The sequence below is a fragment of the Procambarus clarkii genome, chromosome 12 (genome assembly GCF_040958095.1).
Source record: "Procambarus clarkii isolate CNS0578487 chromosome 12, FALCON_Pclarkii_2.0, whole genome shotgun sequence".
In the NCBI taxonomy this organism is placed as follows: Eukaryota; Metazoa; Arthropoda; class Malacostraca; order Decapoda; family Cambaridae; genus Procambarus; species Procambarus clarkii.
Genome location: NC_091161.1, coordinates 29,195,900 through 29,213,647, shown reverse-complemented (window position 1 = coordinate 29,213,647; position 17,748 = coordinate 29,195,900). Strand labels below are relative to the sequence as shown.

General features: G+C 44.9%; 1 long non-coding RNA gene across 1 annotated transcript in view; it reads right to left on the bottom strand.

Moving 5' to 3' along the window:
- Window positions 1–17,748, bottom strand: part of LOC138364121 (uncharacterized) — a 264,696-nt gene that overhangs the window by 221,139 nt on the left and 25,809 nt on the right. The window lies entirely within an intron of this gene.

Below are 17,748 nucleotides of genomic sequence, written 5' to 3'. Positions count from 1 at the left end.
CTAATTCACAAACCATAATATTTTTTCTAGTTCGAAAATGATCTAATTTGCTTCCATTATTTCGTGATTATTATTATTGTTAACTTCTGCCATTATTATTGTTTCTAGCATCAGAACAGTAGAAAACATTTGGACATTAAGGGCAGCTCCTGTTAACGGTTCAAACGATCGGTAAAACAATCCACGTCTGCTTTATGAACAAAAATGAAGGATATTGACCCTCACATGGCAGCTTCTATTTATATTCAGTCATTCTTATACGTCTAACCAACGCTTGAAACAATCAAGGGGCCCTACATCTATTATGTTACCCTGGTAATTTGCTCCAAAAATCAATAACCCTGTTACCAAACCAGTATTTATCCAGGTCTTTCCTAAATCTAAACTTTTCTAATTTTCATCCATTGTTTCGTATTCTATTGTGGTTTTGTTTTTTATACCTTAACCTTGTTATGCCCGTTCTTCCGCTTGTACACGTAGGGAGGGGGGGGGAGGGGAGGGTAGAAATAGCCTAAACTACTCTATCCCCGTGAGATGTACTTTGTCTCAAACGTAGTTTAACTTTTACACTTCAATCAGGGTCACCCCTAACTCTTCGCCTTACTAGATAATGTAAATTAAGCTTTAACAATCTTTTTCCACAAGGAAGGTTCCTAATTCGTGGTGTTAACGTTGTCATTCTATGCATGACGCGTTCTATAGTATGGCTACCAAAACTGATCATCATAATCTAAATAAGGCCTAACAAGCTATCCTCTTGAGGTTATCTTGAAATGATTTCGGGGCTTTTAGTGTCCCCGCGGCCCGGTCCTCGACCAGGCCTCCACCCCCCAGGAAGCAGCCCGTGACAACTGACTAACACCCAGGTACCTATTTTACTGCTAGGTAACAGAGGCATAAGGTGAAAGAAACTCGGCTCATTTGTTTCTCGCCGGGGCCTGGGATCGAACCCAGGACCACAGGATCATAAGTCCAGCGTGCTGTCCGCTCGGCCGACCGACCTCCCTAGCTAGTTACAGCTGCAGAAAGCCACAAGGTGTTTTATTGCTAACGCTTCTAGAAATATTCCCAGGGTCCTTTTGCCTTATTTCGAACAGTTATGCATAGATTTTTTTGCTTCCAGTTCTTACTAATTATGACCAAGATTCCTTTCTCAATCTCATCACCTTCCCTCTGATATCCTGTGACTATCATCATTACCTAGCCTCATAACCTTACTTTTGTCAGTATTAAACTATCTACCGGTGTTTTTGATAATTTCTGAAGCCTAGCTTTATCACTTTGAAGTGATTTTGATCCATGATATTAATACACGCTTTAATATATACATGATACAGTTACTTCATATGTAGTTTACTACATATATGGCTCAAATGTAAATTATCGAGTGTTTTGTACTGTCTAGTTCAGGGGTAATTCCCCCAGGATTTTTTTTTTTTAGTTCGGTGGGGGGGGGGGGGGGGTTGAGTTTTAGAGTTAGCTGGCTTAGCAAAATCAACACGAAAATAACACAAACTTCCAGCGCCACAGCTGACTGTCCGATAATAATAATTTGACTTGTGCTCGTCACTAAGCCATGACATTTAAGCTTAAACAAATGGTTCTCAACCTTTTATAATAATGTCAAAATTACCCCCCCACCCCACCCCACCCCCCTCCTCACTCATTATATAGAGCAAAGAACATGGCACTCACTAATATCACACAACCCAGTTTCCATTTTTGCCCCCATGTGGGTCATATGCTCCATGTTGAGAAACTGGTTTAAATCCAAATACATAGTTGATATAAAAATTCAACTTGACACACTGTCAATCAATCGATGAATAAGCGAGTTTGTATATATTAGTCATCATGTGTTTAAGAATGAAGGTAACTGCAGAGGCCTATTGGCCCATGCGAGTGTAACAATACCAGCTTAGATGTGCGATCCCTGTTGGTAGAAACCTTACGGTACTCAAACGGCCGTTTAACTATATACTTCCACACATTTTCCACAAAACTTGGTGGCACTACAGCCAAGGCAAGCCCTCACTCACTCACTCCAACCACCACCTGACTAACTCCCTAACCCGGTGTACTTACTGGCTACCTGGCATTGCTCTGGCAAGGTGGCTAGCACTACCTGGCCATGTGGCTTGAAACCAGTATCAAAATCAGCTGACCGTCTGTTCGTCGTAATACTACCAATGTAGCCGTATTACTTAGACGACGTCCCTTAATTTGGATTACTGATAGTTTGACCCAGGTCTCTCTTGGATAGCAGTGTATAAAGTTCGCTTCGCTGTTTGCACGGAAAAGTTCTTTATATTATAAATTTAATACAGTCTGAATTATTCTTGTGTTTTAGATACAGAATTTGAAGCCTATCATGTGTGTCAGATAATGAGCTTACGACGCTTCACATGTTTATTGTGAATTCTTGCCCATCATTGGAAAAAAAACCTCCTCCATGCGTTATTTGTATCAAAGCTTTGCCAAATGATTCTATAAAACCAAGAAAGTTGAAGACAACATTTGCAAAATGTTCAAGCACAACACAAGAACAAAGACAAAAATTTTGAACGTCATGGGAATGCTCCAAAAAAATTAAACCTAATTCAACAAGGGAGTTCCAAGAAAAAAAAAATAAGATAATTGAGGCTTCTTATGTTGTATGACTAAGAGATAGCAAAGCAGAAACACAAAACTGGGGAAACTTTAATCAAAATGTGAGTTCTGAAAATGGTTTAAGTACGTTTACAGAAACAATAAAATACATCTCAAAGGGATAAAGTAGCTTAGGCTATTTCTACCATCCACTTCAAGTCCCTCAAGAGGCACCCAAATACACGAATCAAAGTACAAGAATCACATTTTACATTGCAGGTTAATCCAGTAAACACAGCATATGTGTGTTACACTCTTGGGGCAAAGTGTTTGTAACTCCAAAGTATTCTATATCACACTTATCACACATCTTAACAATTTGATGTGATATACTACTTATTTCCTTATTTATATAGTTATTAACACTAATACATAATGATCTAAGGTGTGGGCATGCAACATACTACATAATTTACGCTCCTTATCTATTTCACTGACAACACCGTAATGCCAAAAACATTTGTATCCTACTCTTAATGTCGTAAATTGAATCCTTCCAAATAGACTTTCCTCTACCATAAGCGAAGGACGCATAATGCTTGTGTGTGTTACTGATGTCCACAATAACAGTTCGTTACTTTTTATTTATCTTCTTGGATCATCTTGATTCATGTCCGTTTCAAAGTTTTATGACATACAACATCGACAAGAGTTTTTCTGAAGCTCTCTTCGCTATCACATCAACTGCCTCATTCACCAATACTATCCTATGTGAAGGGAGCCATATAAATCTTATATTATACCCATTTTTTCTAAAGACTTTATATTCTCTATTCACTATTACAATATTCTGGTATACTGCTCGTCTTTTATTTAAAGACTCCAACGCTTCTCTACTGCAAAAAAATACTACATTTGACTACTTCCTGTCATCCTGCTAATTCAGTTTTAAGTTCAACCTGCATTCAAGAGACATTGTCAGTTAAGCAGTGTTCAAAAACAGTATATACAGTGCCGATGTGTACTCCCTAATAAAAACTGCATCCTGCCTTTCCACATCCATAGCTGCTGTTGCCGTTGTTTTAGATTTAGCTACTCGGAACTAAATGTCAATGTAGCACAGGCTATAGTGATTCCGTAATCAGTTATTCACAATAACCTTGTTTCTGTGGTATTTGGGTCAAAGTTTGAAATGGAGTTGTGGTCTCCTTTTCATTTTTTTACTGTTTATGTTTTAGCGCACTGGTTTTAGTCTTGTTTTGATAACCACCTTGGAGGCGGATATAGATGTACAGTGTTCACTGGTGTCCCATTATTCAACAGCATTATAGTCTGTGAATTTTGAATTTAATGCAGTTGCTCTCATTGGATTAATGTTGAGTTTGGTGCACAGGGCTTCAGTTGCTTCACATTCCAATAAGTAATGCCATAGTAGCGCCCATGCATCTGTTTCACAGATTTGACATGCTCTAACTATTGAATTTATTACCTCTCAGCAGCACTTTTAACCAAGTCTGAGGTCTGTGTATGGCTTCTGCAATGTCAATGGATATCTTTTTGCCGGGTTTGAAAGAAGGGGGTACACAGTGTCTTGTTGGTATTACATTACAGTGAGTCTTCCTTCTGCTACTTTGGGTTTGTGGTGACATGCGATGAGAGTAATTTTTTTTATTTGCTCCTTAACCTGTGCAAAACTTTGAGGTATTTTAACCTTTACAACAGATAAAGCAGTGGCAGTTTTTGCTAGTGATCCCTAGCTACTGATCCATACAGCTACAATATACATTTGTTTTCTGTAGGTAATTCCCTAATTATATAGTTATATGTTGCTCTCAGCTCTGCTATCTCATACATTTTTTTTTTTGGCAGGGGAATAATTACTACATCTACATTACAATTCTTCCATGGTGGTGTGAATTGTGTTACGGCTGTCTGGGGTCGCAACTGGGTTCTTTCTCTGATGTTAATAGAGTTTGGGTATCCGGCCCCAAGTTAGTAGTGGCTTTCAAGGGGTGTGTTCCGTAACGCAAGTAAATTAAAGGGGAAGGGATAAAACTGCTCTCTATTAAGTATATATTCGCACCACCACCATAAATAAATATATAAACAGTCACACGCTGTTACTATTACTACACTTGTTTACAATCACTTGTCTTCCTCCAAAGACTCAAGACGTTCACGGTGCTCAAGACGAGTGGTCCTGATTCTCTTGTGGCCTCACGATGAATCCTGATTCCCTCGGCAAGTCTACCCCGGCCACAGGCCAGCCAAATCACAGTCCCACTGGGTGCACCGTCGTTGAGGCCGTCAACCACAAATCCAGCCTATAGCTGGCAGGTTCCAATCAGCAACGCTGCGTAGGCCACTCCACGACCGATACTAGGGTTGCGAGCCCTAGGCAGGAGCCTCGTGTGATTCCACAGATCACTCTCCTCACCACAACACCCCAGTGGCTAGTCTTCTCCACCAGTCAGCCCCGGGTACACAATCCCTGGCTCTGCCACCTCACAGGCAGGCTAACACAACAGTGTTCATCCGGGGGGTGACACAGCTTCAGCAGCAAATGCGTGGAGGTTCTACGGCGGCCTTGGGCAGACTGATCCAACGTTCATTACAGCAGTCCTAGGTCGACTCAGTAATCAGACACATCATCAGTACTAGTTACACTAGTGCACCTCACTTACAGGCTTAGACACAAACACCCACCTATCCACTCCATAGATGGCGTTGCTGTCTAAGCGTCACCTCACCAGAGGTCAGCAGCGGCTGTGTTATGAGCTGATCAGGACGGGAAACCAGCCCTTGTGGCCAGTATATCCTGTCCTCACTAGATGGCGTCGTCCATTTGGAGGGGGTTTCAGGAGCTGACCCACAGATGGCACGGTCGTCACTGCTCCGTGCTCGGACGCTGGGCTCGGGTCCGTAACAAATTGTCTCTTAGGCAAAGCAATACATTCGGGAATAACATACTCTAAGATCAGAACATAAGATACTCGTATATGCTCTTATTTTACTTTAACATACATTGTTCATTACATATCATAACATACATTAATTCATTAGCTCCACCACCTCAGTAATCTAATCGCAGAGGATATATTCATCTCAAATTACATCCCCAATACTCTGTAGGAACCCCAGACATGTGCCGAGGCATTCATACATGCTTTCTGTAGGTTTGTTGCCCATCGATCTTGCACCAAGTTAGTGATCTCAGTCAGGCTTCGTTGCAAGGAAAGCATGTCTGAAGGAAGTTTGTAATCATCCAGTTGTAAGCATTGCCCTAAATAAACAGTAGTGCTACTGGAAGTTCATATCCCCTAGAAAATCATAACATGAAGGCTTCTACAACCTGATGGTGGAAACAGTCAAACGCTGTCCAAGGAAAACCCTCCATAACAAAAGATTGATCTACAGGAGCTTCACACCAGTCACCGAAATTGAAGCTCGGGTCAATAACAGACCACTGACCAACCTCTGACGATCTTTCGCACGAAAGCCATCAAGTCCATCAAATTAGATGTATTCACTTCATAAATCTGTCTTCGCCTGTGATGTATTCATAGATTTCGTAAATCTCTAGCAGACCTCACATACAAGGGACCAGAAGATCCTTTCAATGTCAGATTGAGTTGGTTAAGAGCTACAAACATCTGTCATGAGTAATAAGTCGGTGGAATGACGTTTGGACTCCAAAATACCTAACTGCTCTTCGGGAGAGTAACCACTGCGGGAGAACAATGACCACTACAGGAGAATAATGACTATGGGATTATCAGTAAACAACCCCTACAATAAAAAAAAAACTTCAAATCTGGTGGTAATGTTCTGGTTGACAGTGACTGTCCACGTTCAGAATGTCCTCTAGGCGGTATAGTCTCTATTCAGACAGCCAGGGTATCTTGAGAATAGTGGAAGAAGTGAAAAGGTACAACTAGTCTTAAAACCTTAGAAAAACTAATTTCCTCATAGCTAGCAGGAAAGGATGTCACCCAGAGGCTTCCCACCTCGCTGTCCTGAAAGGACTAAGGCACCACAGTGCAAATTAATACTTGAACAATACTATAATTCTGAAGGAGAGCAATGAAGGGTTCTCCATTCCTAAACAGTGACTCCGACCCAAGTTACTCCCCTCCTCCCCGGAATTATGTTGGAATTTTCGACACTAAATACTAACACACACATTGTACCAAGCAAATGCAGTTACGTTAGGAAAATACTAACCTGACTAACCACTAATTTCTCTAAGAGAATCATTTAAAAGAAAATGGGTTTTATGGCTTCTGACAAAATGGGATATTTGTCACCTCACCTGAAGAATATTTATCCATAACACGTATCATTAACACACCATTCTTGGAAACAAATAGGATAAAGTATTCTCCAAGACTGGATTTAACAATTACAAACGAATTCAAAGTCTAATTCCCCAAGTCGGTAATGACGGATTTAAAGTAAGTAATTATCAAAAGAAGGCACCAAACCGGGAAGGCTATGTAGCACCATCAAATGTGCGGAATAATCAGAGGGCGCTAAATATCACCAAGGATGCCAATATGAGAACAAAAACGCACAAGGCGAATGATATCAAAAGTATCCGAGTCACCAAGAATTCTATTGAGGAACAGGTGAACACGAGGGGCAGTCGGAAAGCAAGACACATGCTCGTCCTGGAAGCCAGGACATTGAAGAAGGATATGCACGACCGTAAGAGGGACAATGCAATCAGGACAATAAGGAGCAGGGCGGCGCTCCATCAAGTGATCATGGGTTAAGTGAGTATGGCCAATACACAACCTCGCCAGAGCCATTTCCCATCGCCGGTTATGGTGTTAGGAGGACGGCCACAAGGAAACAACATTTAAGAGTATATAGTTTGTTATCAGTAACAGACGACTAAGAAGCCTGCCAACGGGTAAGGACTGAGGAATGGATAACTGGGTAAAAGTTGGAATATGGAATACCTTTACGAGAGATGGGACAAGAGCAGACAGCTTCCTAGGCGGCGAAATCTGCACACTCATTTAAAGACGCCAATATGGCTGGGAACCCATCAAAACTCAACCGACTTAAATTTACTGTGAACAAGAAACAGCCAATGTTGGATCTCGACAACTACTGGATAAACCGGATTAAAGGACCCGAGAGCCATGAGGGCACTACGAGAGTCAACAACAACTACAAAGGAAGACTGACAACGAGAAAGCAGGAGACGAAGAGCATCGAGAATGGCATAAAGCTCCGCTGTGAAGATGCTAGTCTCCGGAGGTAAGCGACACATAAGTGCGATCATGAAAAACAATAGCGTAGCCAACACCGTCCGCCAACTTAGGCCCATCGGTGAAGACAGAAATGGAGCGTGAGTGAGAAGAAAAGTGCTGAAAGAAAAGGCGTTTTAGAACCCCAGGAGGGGTATAAAAGCTTTAGTGATGCAGGTCAAGGATGTACAAAACTGCAGAAGTGGGACGCTCCACGGGGGCAAAGAAGGAACACGAGAAACATTAGAAATACGAACGGTTAAGATAATCCTGTAGGCGAGATAACCGAACAGAAAGAGGGAGGTGGTGAAGAGGAACAGGAACCGCAGGAGGGGTAAAAGTTGAAGCACGACTGAGGCGAGAGGAAGGATGTTGCAAGGACCGCGCAAGATATCGAAGACAGCAGCGATCATGGCGGTTCTGGAGAAACAGGAAGCCAGTGTCAACATACAAGCTGAGGACGGGAATCGAACGAAAGGCACCAGAACTGAGGCGCAGCCCAGTATGGTGCAAAGCATCAAGACAGCGAAGAGTATGAGGAGAAGCAGACGAGTAAGCAGAGCAACCATAATCGAGCTTAGACAGGACGAGAGAGGAATGTAAAGCAAGGAGTGTGCGCCTATCCGCTCCCCAAAAAGTATGGGATAATACCCGAAGGAGGGTAAGGGCCTTACTGCACTCAACACAGAGGTGGGAGATATGTGGAGACCAAGACAAACGAGTGTCAAGGAATAACCCCAAAAGCTTCGCAGAATGTTTGTACTCAAGGGGATGACCAGAAAGTGACAAAAAGGGACGGAGAACCCATTTCAGAGTAAAAGTCATGGCACAAGTCTTAGTAGTAGAGAACCTGAAGCCATGATCGGTGGCCCAAGACGACACGGCATCAATCGCAAGTTGAAGCCGGCGTTGAAGGAGAGGCGAATCATCACCCTGACAGCAAAGGGTAAGATCATCGACAGAGAGCGGAGAAGACGCCTGAAGGAAGAGAGGAAAGAAGACCATTGAGGGCAACCAGAAGAAAGTAGTGCTCAGAACACTACCCTGGGGCACACCTTCGTATTGCTGAAAAGAGGCAGAGAGCAGTACCAAGCCGCATCCGAAAGGAACGATGAGAGGAAGCTGCGGAGAAAGAGAGGGAGATGACCACGAAGGCCAAAAGAATGAAGCTGGAATAGAATGTGTTTTCGCCAAGTGGTGTAAGCCTTTTCCAGGTCAAAAAGGACGGCAACAACGGAGGTTTTCGCAGCAAACGCAGTACGAATATAGACCTCCAAGTTCACCAGGACATCTGTCGTCCTGCGGCACTTGCAGAAACCAAATTGAGAAGGGGAGAGGAGGTGATGGTGTTCCAGGAACCACATCAGACGAACGTTAACTATACATTCAAAGAGTTTGCAGACAACTTGTGAGGGAAAAGGGCGAAAGTCCTTAGGGGATATTCCCAGAGACCCTGGTTTGCGAACAGGGAGGACAACGGCATCGAGCCAGTCCTCAGGGACTGACGACGACTCCCAGATCCAATTATACAGACTTGGTAAATACCGAGACGTGCACGGAGGGAGATGGCGAAGCATCTCAATGAATACCATCGGAGCCCGCCGCCGTAGAACCGCAGAGGGCCATGGAAGAACGAAGTTCAGAGAGAGAGAGAAGGGATCGTTATAGGGAAGTCGAAGACGAGTGCAGAAATCTAAAGGACGGGACTCAAGAACAGGTTTACGAAGAAGGAAAGATTGGGGAAGATGAAGACCAGAGCTAACATAAGAAAAGTGGGAACCCAGTTCGGTAGCGACCTGCAACGGGTCCGCCACAAGAGTACCACGGAGGTGAAGGACCGGTGAAACATTGGGAAGGAACTTACCCAATATCTTGTGGATACACTTCCAGATCTATGGCAGAGGAGTTTCGGACCTAATGGTTTTGACATAAGATGCCCAACAATCACGTTTATTCGTACGGAGGGCCGTATGGGCCACCGCACTCGCCTTCCAGAAGGAAAGAAAAGAATCGGCCGTCTGCCGATGGTGGTGTCTCTTCCAGGCTGCACGCTTACAGCGGACAGACTGAGCACAGTCTGCATTCCACCAGGGAACGCACTTCCGTGGACCACGAGAGGAAGAGCGAGGAATAGAGTGGAGGGCAGCGTCGAAGACAGTGTCATGAAAGAGGAGGAGAGAGCGAGGGAGAGGCCAGAGAGAGCAGCACTAAGGGTAAAGAGGTTCCAGTCCGCTTTCACAAACTGTCACCTAGGGAAGGAGAGGGGAGGGCGAAAAGAGAAAAAGGTAACAAGGATGGGGAAATGGTCACTGCAATGGAGGTCATCAAGAACCTACCACTTGAAATTACGGATTTAAAACTGCTGGGGAATGCGTCCCGAGTACGGGAGGGAAGAGACGCCACCATGAGCGAGAGACCAGCTTAGCCCACAAACACGCTAGAGTGAACAATCCTGCAAAATCAGTGTGGTCGAGCACCAACAACTCCTGTTATCTACTACGAACTTTGCTAATTAAAGGAAGAGTACTATTTCTGCTTGTTAGATAAGTATAGTGATCACTTAAACTAATAAATTGACTGGTTATAGAGCAGGGCTTACCACCCAGAACAGGTAAGAATTATTTCAGGTTAACTTGTTCTTTACATTACCCCTATGTAAGCACAGGCATATAATTTTGCCCGTTCCTCCCTCGTCTCATCTTATTGGCTATTCATGCCCATGCCACCTCTTGAGTGGCTTAATCTTCAATTAATTGTCTCATCACAATCTACTATATAACGATCCAGAACGGGCCGAAACGTCGTTGCCCATTCAACTTGTGTGGGGTTTGGTCAACTAAATATTCTTCTTTCATTGTTTTGTCAAATATATTTGTTGCTGGTTATTACTTTGTCATTATTCGGCAGGGGGAGACGAGAAGTTAAATGACTACATTATCTTTGTGTATCATGAGGCATTCTCAGTCGCCGTTAAGGCCTTGACCATGAGTTTCAGCCCACGTGACGGAGTCTCTTGCCTATTACCAGGCTATATTCTACATTACAGCCAAGCTGTATTCTCGCTAATCCAGTAATATTTAGGACGCTAACAATTTTAGCAAATTTCCATTAGTTGATTAATTTTGATTGATAGGCTATGTGCATCAAACCCCCGAATTTGTGAAAGAGGAAAACTCCTAGCAGGATAATTTCTAAATATACAGTCTGCTTTGAATTAATAATAAATTCCAATAAAACTTATAAATTCAATATAATAAATAAACAAAAATTTATGTTGGGAGATTTCCCCACACCCCCCTCAACATCTCCAGGACTCGTCTCTTCCGGCTACTCTCGTGCCCGGGCAGAAACGTCGCACGAGGAATGGAAGAGTTTGTTCACTAGAACGTGAGGATTCTCTCGAAATGTTGGAGACCATGGACAGTGAGCAGGGTGTGCTGGAGTCTAATATGGCTTGTTTGAAGTCAGTGGTTGTGATGAGGTTCCCTCCTCGGTGCAGACGTGTGGGCATTCCTTTGTGGGTAGGCCGGAGTGGGGGGGGGGGGTGCTGAGACTGTAGCCAGCAGTCATGATTTGTGCTTAGTTTTGAAGCGGGGTCTGTCACGCCTGGAGCCCCGCCTCCAGGCGTGCCTCTGTCCAAAGTGCCCGAAAGATTTTCAGAGGCTGGTGTTGATTCTTTACGTGGAGTTTCGACTCGTCTTGACCGGCCGGGCCTTGACAGATAGGTGGTGTGTAAATATATACTTCCGATGACTCATTTAATTTGTGCCTCCATTAATAACAACGGGCTGCGTTCCATGGCGGCTGATCTCGGTGCTTCATAGGCAGGAGTTTGATGTAGCTTTTGTTCAGGAACACAATGTTCGGTGTGTAGTTTTGTTACATTAGTTGGAGTAGTAGTATTCTGTTTTGTTAAATCCGTTACAAATGTTGAAATGGGGTACGATAATTCTTCTTTCCAAGCAGGCGCCAAGTTCTGTGTTGCACACGGAAATGGACTTGGATTGCAGCATTTTGTTGGTCAGGATCTCGATGATGGTGGCGATACCTTTATCGCCACCATCCTTTATAACCTCCTCACAGATGCAGTGAACACAGATTGAAGGCTTAAAATTAAAAATTAACAGTTTATTTTGAATCGCGTTACTTTTTTGGCAATGGTAAGGTTAAGACCCACAAACCTGGATAACCCCTTAGGCCTATAATTTCGCAGATCCCCAAGACGACTTATAAACTCGCAGAGATGTTGAACCAAATAATCTCAATGCCTCCCAACCACGGTCCCTTTTTAAATCTAGCAACTAATTCATCGTTTTTAAAATGAGAAAACCCCACAAGATCTTTGCTTTCCTTGGCCTTGACAGTCTTCATTAATGTACCAGTGTTAAGGACCCTTTAACATGATATTCTATACACAGAGTAATCACACTAACGTGACTGCATCATTGAGAAAATCCGTAAGAGCCGCGATGAGGGTTCGAAGCTATGCAGTGGGTGTTCCCACGCACACGCCCTGGTTCGAACCCTCGTCACAGCTCCTACGGATTTTCTCAAAGATGCAGTCACGTTAGTGTGATTACTCTGTGTATTAAAGGAGGAGTCAGAGGGAGAACATTCCTGGGTGACAGAGCCAGAGTGCATGGGGGGGGGGGGGGGGAATGTGTGAAACTCCTAGCCCAGCTTCAGTAGAAGCCTCAGGAAATCCTTGTATGTTCAGTAGAACTCCAGGTTGCAACCCTTATACCATGTCGTTGCCTAGTTGACTAGGGCGTGTGTGGGGGAACACCCACGGCATTGGTTCGAACCCTCATCACGGCTCCTATGGATTCTCTCATTAATACCGTTTCCTCTTTGCTTCTAGCTCAAGATCTTTGGGTGCACTACGCTGTAATCTGAGAGTATCTCAGGTGTATACACCCTGTTTAAGCAACTGTTCCCCAAGTTGAAGCGAGTTATAGCAGTTATCCTTATGTAAATGGTAACCTTTGCGCTTCAGTGGTGCAATCAAACTCATAACCCTTTGAATTGTTGTCTTCTCAATTCCTGCATATACTTCAAAATCAAAGATTTAACCAGTCTGATTCAGCTAGCATGTACAGCTCTACTCCATAATTATCAGGTTTATTTGGATTAAAATCTTAGGAAGAAAGACTGCTACACCATGTCATTCTGCCTTCATTCAGACAGATGTTTGAGTAATGTAGCAAGTTTTGATTTTGTTAGATATACCATTAATGTTCTAACTTTAATGAGAGTGTGTACTGTCTTCGGGAATGGCATTGTTATGAGTATGAAATTACTTTGCAATCTTTACACAGTGCTTTGAAGTCATACAAAAACTGAAAGATACATGCCACATTTTACCCGTTTGCCAGAACATTGACATCATAGGCACCTTCACGATTCCCATCAACTTTGTCAGTTCCAAATACCTGGCAAGCTCTTTTACATTCACTTCCCACTCTTTCTTTACTAGGTTAGAAGCATTGAATATGCTTTGTGATGCAAATTAAATTTGTTTCATATACCAAATACTTCTGTAAATCTCATAAATAAATAAATCCCAGAGGAGTGGTTGGTGCTGGGACAGTCAAGCCTGGTGTTCCAGTAAAACTCTGAACAAATGGTGCAGTGTTGTCAGTAGACCAGGCTTCACTAGAACTGGCATGTGGGGTTCTAGTGGTAAATTAGTCACCTGCACGTGGAGCTGTAACAATAGCCAAATCAACATCACTATTCATTTTGTATCGCATCCTCACCTGCTGTTTCTGCCACTTAACTATCAACATCACATTATTTACACTTTGAAAATATTAGAGGGGCTGGTCCCAAACCAGCACACAAAAATAAAACCACAAGAGACCAGAAAGCCTGGCATTATGTGCAGAATACCCCCGTTGAGAAGCAGAGGTGCAATAGGTACTCAAAGAACTATCAACATCAGAGACCGTTCAACATGCTTTCACTACACAAAGGACATAACTAGCCGACCCCTCGCAGTGTTCACGAGAGCTTGATAAGCACCTCCAAAGGATACCTGATCAACCAGGCTGCAATTCACATAGCAGCTGCGTCCAACACCCTGACTGACCAGTCCTGCAACGAAGAGGCCTGGTCGAGGACCGGTCCACAGACGTTCAGCCCCGAAATCATCGCAAGGTAAATGCAAGGAAAGGTATCGCTCACTTTCTGCAGTAAAGGTCACAGCCTGGAAATTCATTAATTACAGTCAAACTTTGTTGGCGAGTTTCCCCGAGTTAATACTACTTGCGAATACTCGCTAGCTTTTCCATAAGGCGTTTTTTTTTTTTAATTTTTTCGAGATGGATTTGCTCTTTTTTTATCATTATCCACCACAGTAAATTTTCAATCTTCATAAAGGCAGAAAAAAAACTGAGGAAAAACAGGAAACTGCACACATTTCGGAAACGTTGGCACGCATTTTAAAACAAGTCCCATAATAATCGGACAATAAATGGATTTTTAACATTTTATTTCCATGATGGGGACTAACCTCATGGCTCTGAACATTTAAGTTTTGTAAATCATTGAGCGAATGTCATCGACAAAGAAAAGTGCATATTATTAATTAACAGCCAACTTATCATTCGAGGCGAAGAATTTCTCCTGGTCCACACTCTGCACTGCTTCAGCTGCTGTCTCCTATGACGCCACTCCCTCACCAACTATCCTCCGGTTTTGGGTGCACCCTTCAAACCACCATTTTCGGTAGTCTAGGGAGTTGCTCCCGAGCTGCTGTGGGGTATAGACGTGTTGCCAAGCCCTTCGTTAGTTGGTGGTTGTTTGCCGAGCGGTTGGGGGTGTGGGCGTCCCGACCCTCCCTGCAGTTGCCGTTTGGCTGGTGTTGACGTACCACACTTGCGATGGGAGGCCTTCTTCCCCCTGTTGTGAGAGTGAACTCCGTGGACTTTGAGTTTACAGGCCGTGTTGGTTACCCAGTCGTTGAGCTTGTCATGTGTGACATGCATGTCCCGGTGGATGACGTCTACAGGATTGAGCTGGGTTATTACTCTCTGGGTTATTGTCAAATTAGTGGGAGAGGAGGTGTACCGCGAGTTCCTCCGCCGTTATGAGGGGGCGTTCCTTGCTGCTGCCGGATGGTGCCGGCTCTGTGACCATTACGGACCATAGTGGTGACCTGACATGTGAGTGTGCATGGGGCACCCTTTGAGTTTCCCCTAGGACCTACTCCGGCGATACTTCCAACAGTTTGGCGCTGTCGTCAGTGTGCAGGTGAACACACTGTCCTTGGGGAGGTATAAGGGTATGCGTACGAACATTCGTACCCTTGGGATGCGATTGAGGTCTGACATTCCTTCTTCAGTCCGGCTTCTGGGGTACTACGTCCGGGTATACTATGCCCATCAACCCCGTACCTGTTTTCAGTGTGGCCTGTTGGGGCATCAGGCTGCCGGGTGCTGCAGTCGCTCCTGTGAACACGTTCCGGGAGGAGGATTTCCCACCACTCCCTGTTGGGGTGGATTCCGTGGGCGAGGGTGTGGACGTCCCGTTGGCTGATGCGGCTCCCCCTACGTCACCCAGCGGTCCTCCGGATGATCCGGCCCCTCCTCCGGATGTTATGGTGCCGTTGGCTGATCTTCCTGTTTGTCCCAGCTGCTCTCGTGAGTCTTCCGGATGGTCTCTGCAAGTCGCCGACGTTTTCATCTTCCTCATCTCCTGCTGCTGCGACTGGCCCTACGCCCTCGCCAGTTGTCACGGCTGTGCTGGGTGGCTGCGGAGCATCCGGATGTGCGCGGCCCGGTTCCCCCTGTGGTTGAGGCTGCTGCCGTTCTGCAATGGGCGTCGGTTCGCACGGTGTGAGACCCATGGTTCTGGGTCCGCCTCCGGCTCTGAGGATGTGTGGCCGGAGCCGAAGCGTTCCCGGGGTTCTTCTACTGCTTGGGATAATGTGGAGGATTTCGACTCTGGTGGATCTTCGGGCGATGATGTGGTAGTTCCGGGTGCTTCGTGCTCTACGCCGATGGTGGTTGCTGACGTCCATGTGCCTGCTGATAATGTTTTTGCAAATGATTTACCTCCTGTTATTTCTTCTGCAGATGGTTCTTCGCAGTGGGGTGGGGGGGGTGGTCGCTCCTACGGACGTGGGTAGTGAGGGTGCTGGTGCGGGCCAAGGCCTCGTGCTGGTGCTGAAGAAGGATGCCCGGCTTGGGGGGGTCCCTGCAGGTGCAACGTCCTGTGGTTGACACAGGGCCCTGTGAGGCAGCCGAGGAGGCTCCCAGTGAACTGCCCATTGCCCGGCCCGGTGGGAAGAAGCCCCCTCCCTCTCGTCTTGGCCTCCGGCGTGGCGTATGATGCTGAGAACCCCTTGCTGTTTGACATTGATGACCGCGTGCATCCTGTCCCAAGCAGCCTTTCTTTCGTCTGGGTTCCGCAGGCTCGGTGTTTTGTTGTGGGTGTGCCGAGTTGATGCCTGATCCTATTTACTTTTCATAGTAACCCTGTTCCGGATAACATCATGTTGCTTTGAGAGGCGTATTGTGTTCGATTCCCGGCAGCGGAGTGGCCGGATAAGTATGAGCATTTTGAGTAGTCTGTGTGATTGCTGTGTGTTTGATGTGTGAATGGGACCTGTGGTTTGTTATGCTATGTGTTTTAATTATTGTGCGCCCTTCAGGCTGGTGTTGTGTTTCGTTCTCATGACCTTGTTTTATTGTATTTATTGTATTTCTTAGCATGCTTTGCATGTAAATATAATAATAATGAAAAAAATCGGTAGTCTCAGTGGGTACTCATTAGCTTCACATTCAAGCTTCCTCACAGCTGAGCCGTCCACTACTGGGCTTCCTGGTAGGTGTCACAGGTCACCTTCCCAGGTACTTTCCCGAACCTTTTAGAGTTTTTTTCCCTTTTTCCCTTTTAGAGGTAGGCTGTTGCAAAGGCTCGTTGCTCTACTAGTCAACTCGCCACCTCCCCTCCCCGTGTAGCTGTCGGAAACTGACTTCCCACACTAATAAGCTACACAAGCGCCGAGAGCCACACAACCACTCACAACTTGTTGGCCAATACTTAACACTGTCTGCTAACCAATAGTTTCTCGGCTCAACAGAACTCTTATCACTGCCCTCCCGCATCAGTGAGTAATATTTCGTGTCAGTGCATTTTTCAGAGTTTCAGTGAACAATTTTACTGGCCATTTTCACACTGGCACTTCCTGCGCAAATGTCACGGGTCACCGACTTATAGACTCTCTCACTTCGTCAGGACTGCCTTGAAGACCTGGAGGGTAACACTTCACTATCCACATTTACTCCTGGACTTGTGGCTGATGTCCTTAGTCACTTCATAAGGCTGTGAGACGACCCTCACTAGACCCTGCATCAGTTACCTGTAAAGCCTCATCATATATATCTTTTCAGAAGGTCATCGGCTACTACTATAGTAATTCAGAGGTCTATTGTTTCCTCTATGAAGGTTAACTCTACAGCACAAAAGGGAATCCTGCAAAAATCTTTAAGCACTCAACCATACATCCTTCCTTGTCCAGATCTGAGGTAACAGTGACAGTTAGGGCCTATGAGCTGTCTCGTAGCTTGTTTGGCTCGCCAGTGATGTCGGAAATTTCTGACACCCAAAGCACTTACCCGTAACGCAGCAAGATTAATTCGTTGTTTTAGGTAATTAAAATTACTAACAATTTCTAGCGAGGAAGCGCAAAAAAATGGTGGGCTATTAAAGTGTACTTCCATCCCAAGCAGAATTTTGTCGCCCGGGTGCTTGAGGAGGCATCCTCATGCACCCGTAGAACTGCAGTACCCGACGTCGAGAGCGAGGGGAACCTTTTATTGTCAATCCCCACTTCGTCACTGAACCCGATCTCGACGGACTGTCGGTTTCTTAAGGTGGCGTTTGTGGGGCGTAT